Source organism: Lynx rufus, unplaced genomic scaffold, assembly GCF_022079265.1.
Source record: "Lynx rufus isolate CCGP_SWC_20201006 ecotype Redwood Valley unplaced genomic scaffold, mLynRuf1.p SCAF_9, whole genome shotgun sequence".
Taxonomy (NCBI): domain Eukaryota; kingdom Metazoa; phylum Chordata; class Mammalia; order Carnivora; family Felidae; genus Lynx; species Lynx rufus.
Genome location: NW_025814897.1, coordinates 69,949,410 through 69,958,325, shown reverse-complemented (window position 1 = coordinate 69,958,325; position 8,916 = coordinate 69,949,410). Strand labels below are relative to the sequence as shown.

The 8,916-nt window shown below is 42.2% G+C and overlaps 1 protein-coding gene across 5 annotated transcripts in view; it reads left to right on the top strand.

The window, feature by feature from the left end:
* Nucleotides 1-7,798: 7,798 nt before the first annotated feature.
* The window catches only part of BTBD10 (BTB domain containing 10), an 89,625-nt gene continuing 88,507 nt past the window's right edge, over nucleotides 7,799-8,916 (top strand). For 2 of the 5 annotated variants that reach the window (XR_006960767.1, XM_047072590.1), the window contains exon 1: nucleotides 8,306-8,819. The gene's annotated coding sequence lies outside the window, so the exon portion shown is untranslated. Of the gene's footprint in view, nucleotides 8,249-8,305; nucleotides 8,820-8,916 lie in introns of those variants that run through there. The other 3 variants (XM_047072591.1, XM_047072593.1, XM_047072592.1) reach the window with 3 other exon arrangements.

Here is an 8,916-nt window from a genome sequence, read left to right as displayed (position 1 = left end):
TCTTAAATATGTCTCCTGATGGAACTGTGTGAGAATTTCCCTGGATGTTTACTCAGGGGTAGAATCCTGATACATAAACAAACTTCGCAAGACTCTGAATCACATGTACGGTTTCTATTCCCACCAGGAGAACTAGGCATTTCTATTTCCACCTACAATTGGAAGTATGCACATTTATGAAAAGTTGTGTCACATTGATGGTAAGTGGTAGCCCATTGTTTTAATTCACCTATCTCTGAATACTAGTTAGATTGAACTTCTCTCTACGAACTGGCCACTTGGTCTTCTGAGTCCATGAGCTGGTTTTTTTTTTTTTTCCTTAATATCCTTTGCCAATTTTTCATTGATTTTCTGGCCCTGTTAATTCTGAGTTCTTTGCATATTCTAATATGAATTCTTTATTGGTTTTATTTTTGTTTTTTATTTTTTATATGGGGGAGGGGCAGAGGGAGAGGGAGAGAGAATCCCAAAGCGGGCTTCCACACTGAGCATGGAACCCGATGTGGGGCTCAATCTCATGACTGTGAGATCATGACCTGAGCCTAAATCAAGAGTTAGATGCTTAACCTACTGAACCACCCAGGTGCTTCTGTGTTTGGAGAGTCTTACTGAAGAAGTCTTTCCCCACCCCTAGGTCACAAATTATCTCTTATAACTACTTTAGTGTTTTACGTTTCACTTTTAAGTATTTATCGTTTTGGAGTCTAATTTTGTGTAGGACAAAATATTATATTGGAGCTTTATTATTTTTTATATGGACAGTTAGTGTTCTAAATACCATCTATCAGTGTGCCTGTGTGGCTCAGTCAGTTGAACATCCAACTCTTGATTTCGACTCACGTCATGATCCCAGGGTCGTGGGATTCTTTCTCTCCCTCTGCCCCTCTTCCCCACTCATGCTCTCTCTCTCTCTCTGTAAAAACAAACAAGCAAACAAACAAACAACAAACACCATCTATTAAACAATTATTTTCCCATAGCTTTGTAGGTAATTTAAAAATCACATTTTAAGTTCTCATGTAAGCATAGGTTTATTTATTTACTTATTTATTATTTCTGAGTAGTGAAAAAATGTTTTATTGTGTTCTTTGAATCAACTTTCAGTCCCTGAAAGGTCAGTATCAGATGGGGTCCCACAAGTCACTCGCCTCTGACTTCCTCTCACTGCTTAACTTAATCCTTGGATAATGTGTGTCTCTAAGTATCTTTACCCCTATCATTCTCCTCCCCATGTGGCCCATACACCACAAACCTTCCTTCCCAAGTCTTCAGGGATTGGGCCTGTAAATATCCAACCTAGTCTGTGCGGAACTCGATAGAAACAAGTTCTTGGTTCCATTTGGAAGCAGCAGTTCATGGAAGTGGACCCAGAACATGTTGGAGAAGAAACAACCTGCCCCTAAACAGTGGGTCTGTTTGGTCTAGTTCAACTTCATCCCAAGCAAAGTCCAGTATTTAGAATAGTCAGTTTTTAAAATCAGTGATATACTTTTGCAGTTCTTATCCTAAAGCTTCCTTTTCAGCAAAACAAACATATAAATGTTATGCCCAGAATTCGTGATCCCCAAAGACCACTAGGGAGCCGAGTCCGATGCAAAAGCAAAGAGCCTTTATTCGAGCTAGCTCGAGCTCGATCCCCTACCTGCACCGACGCAGCGGTGACATACCAGGGAAAGAGAGCGAGTTTCAAAAGGACAAAGGTTTTATTGGGGCCTGGGGGCAGTTGGTGAGGTAATGGCTATGGCCTCAGCCGATTGGCTGGGGAAGGGTCCTGGGGAAGGGTCCGAGTCCTGTTAGGCAGGTGAGGGGGGGTTTACTCAAGGGGAGGAGGTGTGGTCAAGGTGAAGGACACAGAACAAGATGGAGTCGGCCAGCATAGGCCCGCCCTTTCATAAACTCCTGGTATTATTAGAAAAGCTCAGGAGCGTATGATCTAAGTTTCTGTCTGTTCTTCTTTTTGGACAGAGATCACATCTCCTTGAGAGGACGATGGCCAAATTGCAACGTCTGTAGCTCCTTGGCACAGATCTTCATGGGTTCTATGTTCTCACCCTCTTTTAGGATCCCAGGACAGAAAAGTGGATAAAGAGGTTCTGAGGTAGATATATTTATGGAGGTGCATGCATGGAAACCATGGATGGCATTGAAAAATGAAATGGCTTTCAGGTTACAAGCAGGAAAATTCCCACCTCTGCAAGTTTGGGTTCATGTGGATCCAAAGAATTAATTGAGGTATCCGATCCATAGGATTTAAGTCCTTTTTCCCCCTTTTTACAGCTTTATTGAGGTATAACTTACATAAAATTCACCTTCTGAAAGCAGTGTTATTTAGTATTTATAGAATCATGCAACTATCATCCATATACCGTTTTAGAAGATTACCATCACTCCAGTAAATTTCCTTGAGCCCACTTGCAGTCAATCCTTGCTCCCACTCGAAACTCCCACAACCATGGATCAGCTTCGTGTCTTTCTAAGTTTGCCTTTTCTGGACATTTCATCTAAATGACTTACACAATTTGTAGTCTTTTGCATCTGACTTCTTTTCACTCGGCCTACAGGTTTCGAGATTTATCTATGTTGTAGTACATATCAGTAAGCCATTCCTTTTTATTGCTGAAGAGCGCTCCATTGTATGAATGTGCCACATTTATCTATTCACCAGTTGATTATTTTTAGTTTTTGGCTACTGAGGATAATGTTGCTATGAGCAGCACACGTAGGTTTTTGTGTGGATATATATTTTTTTGTTTCTTTTGGGTAGATTCCTGGTGATGAGGGAGCGTGAGGCAGGCTGAGGGCAAAACACAAGCTAGCATTCTCCCCCCAGGTGGGACATGTGTGATATTCCTTGGACACTCCCGGCTACCCCAAAACAAGAAAGGACAAAAAACAAATGGTTAAACTGATAGGAGTCTCCACCAGTTTAGCAGAAAAAGGCAATCTCATCAACAGCCTGAAGTCCAGGAACTCCCTACTGTCTCAATGTTAATGCTTTGCTAAGGGGAAAACAATCTTAGCTTAACAATAGTTGGCCTCCAGTAAGTCTTTAGCATGTGAAAGTCTTTTTGGAAACTCCCTCTTGACTTTATCTCCCCTGACTCCATAAAACGGTCACCCTTCACACAGCACAGCAATTCCTGCCCATGGATCCTGTTCCCATGCATTAATAAAGTCATCTTTTTGCACCAAAGATATCTTAAGGAACTCTTTCTTGGCTGTCAGCTCTGGACCCCACGAACCTCCCATCACCCCGAAACTTCATCACTAGGAGTTGCTGGATAGTATGGTAAATTTATATCTAACTTTAAAAAGCTACTGTTTTCCAAAATGATTGCGATTTATGCTTACACCAGCAATCTATGATGGTTCAAGTTTATCCCTATCTTCACACACTGTCATTGTGTGATTTTTCATTATAGCCATTCGAGTGAGTGTGCAGTTGTAATTTATCTCATTGTAGTTTTAATTTACATTTACTAAATGACTAATGGCACTGAGCATCTTTTCCTGTGTGTATTAACTATTTGTATATCATCATAGACAGGTCTGTGTAAGTCCTTTGCTGTTTTTTAATTGGATTGTCTTATTAAGTTATAAGAGTTCTTTATGTACTATGGATACACCTTCTTATTATGATTTCAAACATTTCCTTTCAGTCTGTGGTTTGTCTTTTCACTCTTTTAATGGTGTCTTTTGAAGCTCAAGAATTTTCAATTTTATTGATTAAACTTATCATTTTAAATGTAATAATTAAATTTGTCAATTTTTTTTAAATAACTTGTCTTTTGCTATCATGTCTAGGACTTCTTTGTGTAACCCAACACCATGCAGATTTTCTCCTTTGATTTCTTTTATCAAATTTATAGTTTTTTAAAAAGTTTATTTATTTATTTTGAGAGAGAGTGAGAGAGAAAGCATGTGAGCATGGGGGGGGGGGGTGGTCAGAGAAAGAGGGAGGGAGAGAGAATCCCAAGCAGACTCCACACCACCAGTGCAGAGCCCTAAGTAGGGCTTGAACTCATGAACCATGAGCTCATGACTGAGATATGCTCTGCTGACTGAGTCACCCAGGTGCCCCTATCAAATTTAGTTTTAGTTTTTATATTTAGGCCTATGATCCATTTAAGATTAATATTTTTGTGTATGATGTGAGGTAAGGACCTAAGGGTCTTTTGTTTGCTTGTTTGTTTTTTTGAAAAGACTATCCTTTCCTCATTGAATTATCTTGGTACATTTGCTAGAAATCAACTGACCATAAATGTAAAGGCTTATTTCTGGATTCACAACTTATTCCATTAAGCAATAGGTTTAGCTCTGTGCCAACACCACACCATCTTGATTCCTGTAGTATTGTAATAAGTTTTGAAATCTTGACATGTAAGTTCTCCAACTTTGTTCTCTCTCTCTCTCTTTTTTATGTTTATTCATTTTTGAGAGAGAGAGAGAGACAGAGCATGAGCAGGGGAGGGGCAGAAGGAGAGGGAGACACAGAACTCTAAGTAGGCTCCAGGCACCTCTCGGTCAGCACAGAGTCTGACGTGGGGCTCGAACTCATGAACTGTGTGAAATTATGACCTGAGCCGAAGTTGGACACTTAATCGACTGCGCAACCCAGGCGCCCCTGTTCTTTTTTTTTTAATTCGTGTTCTAGGACTTTTGCATTTCTATGTAAATTTTTAGATCACTATGTCAATCTCTACAAAACAAAGCCTAATAGGAATTGTCAAAAGCTGTGAAAGGTCTGAGATTTTACCCTTATTGCAAGCTATATATTGCAAGTTACAGAAAGTTTGCAGACCTCTACTTTAACCCAACATTCCAGGACATTATTATGTCTCCATTCCATTTTACTTTTCTCACATTGCGTCCTATTCATTTTTTAAATGGGTCATTATTGCCCCTAAAGTATACATAGCTTAGCCATTAATATGCCTTTGTTGATCTCTCCATAAGAATGTCCTTTCCTGGGACACGTGGCTGGCTCAGTTGGTAGAGCATGTGATCCGATCACTGGGTTATGAGTTCAAGCCCCATGTTGGGCATAGAGTTTACGTAAAACAAAAACAAAAACAAACAAACAAACAAAACAGCTGCTTTTTCCTATTATCTTTTCATGCATGGATCCTATCTATTCTTCAAGGCCCCAGATCAAACATCCATCTTCCCCCTTTCCTGCACTTTCTTCATCTCTTCAATTAGAAATAATCTTTCCTATCTCTGATTTCTCACAGCACATTATCTCCTTACCACCCGGCTTGCTTTCCTTTTATTTGTTACTTACACATCTCATTTAAGTCAGTAGAAATGTTTTGGGAGGTTTTTTTTTTTTTTTTTTTTTTTTTTACTTAATACCTGGGATTCATTGTCTCGCTGCATTGATGAAGAGGTGGACACAAAATAAAATGAGCAGCAGGCAAAAGTTTATTAGAGCATAAGATCAGAAAGAAAGAATTGTATGAATGCTCTCTTCATTCAAAAGTGAATGCCATGTATGGAAACCAATTTGACAATAAATTTCATATATTAAAAAAAAAAGTGAATGCCAGAAACTGTAGGCAAACTTATAAAACTCTGTTCTATAAGGTTTTGATCAGCCCCTCTCCTTCCCCCTTGTCCCTTCTCAGGTTTTACCCTTATTGGCTAGATAACTCTAAATGCCTAGTCATTCCTTTTTGATTGGCTTGTTTCCATTGTATGGGGGTGTTCTACGGGCAAACTGTTTCTTTTGGGTCATATGTTTTATGGTCTACTACTTATTTTTAGTTAGGTCTTTTGTCAAATTCCTGAGGGAAACCTGAGGGGGGCGGGTAGGTGGTGTTTGTTACATTCTTAAGAGGAACCTTGCGCCCTCAGGCGTTTGCTAGTGGTCAGATGCTCCCCAGCATTGTTTTAAAATATGTGTTTTCCCCACCCAGGACCTTCAAGCCTTAGCCTCTCCCTTTCTGCTTACTGAATCTTATCTTTTCCCATCCTAGAACCTGTATATTAATAAGGCCTGTACTTCCACTAGTATTCTTAAACAGGGTCTTAATCTTAAATACGTTTGCTGAATAGAGTTCTTTTGGTGTTAGTGTGATTTTCCTGTTCCTGCTGTTAGGTGACAGTGCTCAAACCTTCTAGTAACAAGAAATCCCAGGCTTTAAAGTTAAACAGGATTCTGGTTCTGTGGCTTATTAATTTGCTGAGCAAGTATTTAACTAGAAGTCTTTTTTTTTTTTTTTTTTTTTTTTTAAGTTTACTTATTGGAGACTGTGCGAATGAAGGAGGGGCAGAGTGACCCTGGGAGAGAAAGACTCCCAAGCAGGCTCCATGCTGATGTGGGGGGGGGGGGCTCGAACTCACTAACCACCAATCATGATGTGAGCTGAAATCAAGCGTTAGATGCTTAACCGACTGAGCCCTCCAGGCGCTATCTTATCCTCTGCTGTGAAACAATCTTGTCTTACTATATTACGAGGTGCAACAATACAACCAAAGGAATTTATTCATTGCTTCTGTATAAAACTCTTTATTTGTATTGATCTTTTTGGTGCGTATTGTGATTAATATTGTAGAAGATTGACGTTAGGGGTTAGTCAGCTAGCATTTACAAATGATGGTGTAAGCAGTTTGTGATGATTTGACTCAATGGCGTTACCTACTAGACATATAGATGCTACCAATGCTCCCCAAATTAATATTTGATAGGTTAATTTTTTTAAGCAAATGATGGTGATAGTTTTATTAGATTTTCAGACTTCCTTGCTTCTCCCTCCCTCCCTCCCTCCTTCTTTCCTTCCTTCCTTGGAATAACAGAATAAGATGGACTATAGGTCCCTCAAAGTAAGGTAAAATGTTTTGGCCTGATTCCAGTATGGGACAAAGTTTCCAAATTTCATCTAAAATCTTTGCTGACATAATTCCTCCTGTAGAATTTCTGGAACTTGGACTAGAACTTGTGAATTATGCTGAGGAGGACACCTGATTGGCCCATAGCAGGGTTAGAACTACTTTTTGTTTGTTTTGCTATTAAGTATTGGGCTTATTTGTAGGGAGGATAGAATGAGCCAAATGACACTATTGTATATATAAATATACATATTAAAAATGAAGATGTTTTTTGAAGGAAGATTGGTGGAAACTCTATAGAATATCAGAGACTTTCTGTAGGAAATTATAGCTTCTATTTTGATACAGGGAAATGATTCCTGTTTGACAGACCTCTCTAAACCTAACTTGGACTACAGAATCACCTCCCTTGATTTTAGCTTACAGCAGAACATTTTGATAATAAATCAAAATTGGTGAGGTTTTTGTTGTGTTGTTGCCTGAGGATGTTTCTGAAGTTTCTCCATGAGATTCCCTGTATTGCAACATTTGTTAAATCGCTCTACTTAGCAGTCCTCAAAGAGTACTGGGAATTTCCAATTTAACAGAATGTTGGCAGTAACAATTGGGCACACTAGGACAATAACCTATTTCCCTTTAGGTCTCTGATGTGTGAGTGTACCTAGATGAGGAAGAGGATATTCACTTTCCGGTACCGTGCAGCACAATTCATCTCCTTAGCATAAACCTTGGTTTGGACAACACTTTGGTTATCACGCATGGGGGCCTGGGAGTTTTTTCTCTTCCGAACTAAACAATGATTACAAGTTTTTCAACAAAGTTCTTTCCGCAAGATCCGTTTTTCATTCCAAATTACACAAACCAGGTCCTCTTCCTCTTTGCTTTCTCTGCTTGCAACGCCCCTCCCACTCTTCTCAAAACCGGGGAAGAACTCGTACTCATCCTTCAAGATTCAGCTCAAATGTCTCTCCCTGGTGGAGGCTTCCTCAACATGCCAGGCAGAGCCGGTTACTCCCTGTCTGCTGCTCCCGTAGCTCATTGCGAGCAACCCGGCTTTTATCACAGCACAGTGGGTTTCCATTTATCGGGCGGGTCTTGCCCCCGCGGTCTGAGCTTCCAGCGCCGAGACCGCGTCTTTTAGTCACTCCTCCCCCCAACCCTCGTGAGGATCGTCCAGCGTTTGGCACATGGTAGGCTCAGAGAAGTTGGATGACTGAAACTCTTATTAACTGGCGACCTTCTGGCCACAGGAGCAACATGCGACCCAGGTTCCTCCCGACGTGTGATAGGCGGCTCAAGTGAAGGAGGAGTTTCAGCTGGCACCCGGTTCCCGCCAAGCCAGCTTTTAAAAACAAACAGCTGCAGATACCGAGGCATAGAGCGTGGGCCTCACGACGACCGCCTTTCGTGAACCCAGGTGGGTGAATAGCCGCCAGGTGAGCTCGCTAAGGCCATTTCGGAGTTTGCTCAATTAAGGGAAACGTCTTCCCAGAGCACTCGGGGTCCCAGAGCTATTTCTCTAACTCTGGGCAGGAGACGCTGTCCGTTTTTTTCTAACGGTAACAGGAAGTCGAAGGAAAAACGTGGGATTCAGAGGTTTGGGCCTCTCAGACAAGAGGATCGCCGAGGATCCAGGTCTGACGTCTGTGAGGGCCGGCGCCCAGCACCCTGCCACCCCAGCCCCTAGGCAGAACGCCCACCGCAAGCGGCCGCTCCCTCTTTCACCCTCACCCTCGGCGCCCCGCCCACTCCCGGGCGCTGAGCCTCGCGAGAACACCGCTAGCCTCGCCTCTTCGGACTCCAGGCTCTCGCGAGAAGAGGCTTAGGAGCCGGCCTGTAACCTGCCCCGGCGGCTCTGCTGGCCGCAGCCGCCTGAGTGGCCGCTGCCACAGACACCTCCAGAGGGACCCAGTTGAGGAAGAAGCGGAGGTGTCGCTGGCCCCCCGCCTTCGCCTAGGTCCTCCCTGGACACTCAAGAGGGACTGCAGGTTCGAGGGTGACTGGACTCACCTGGGGAACTCGGTGGGGGCGGCGCCGGAGGCTGGGCTGGGCTGGGCGAAAGAGGAAGGGGGCGGAGGGCGAATC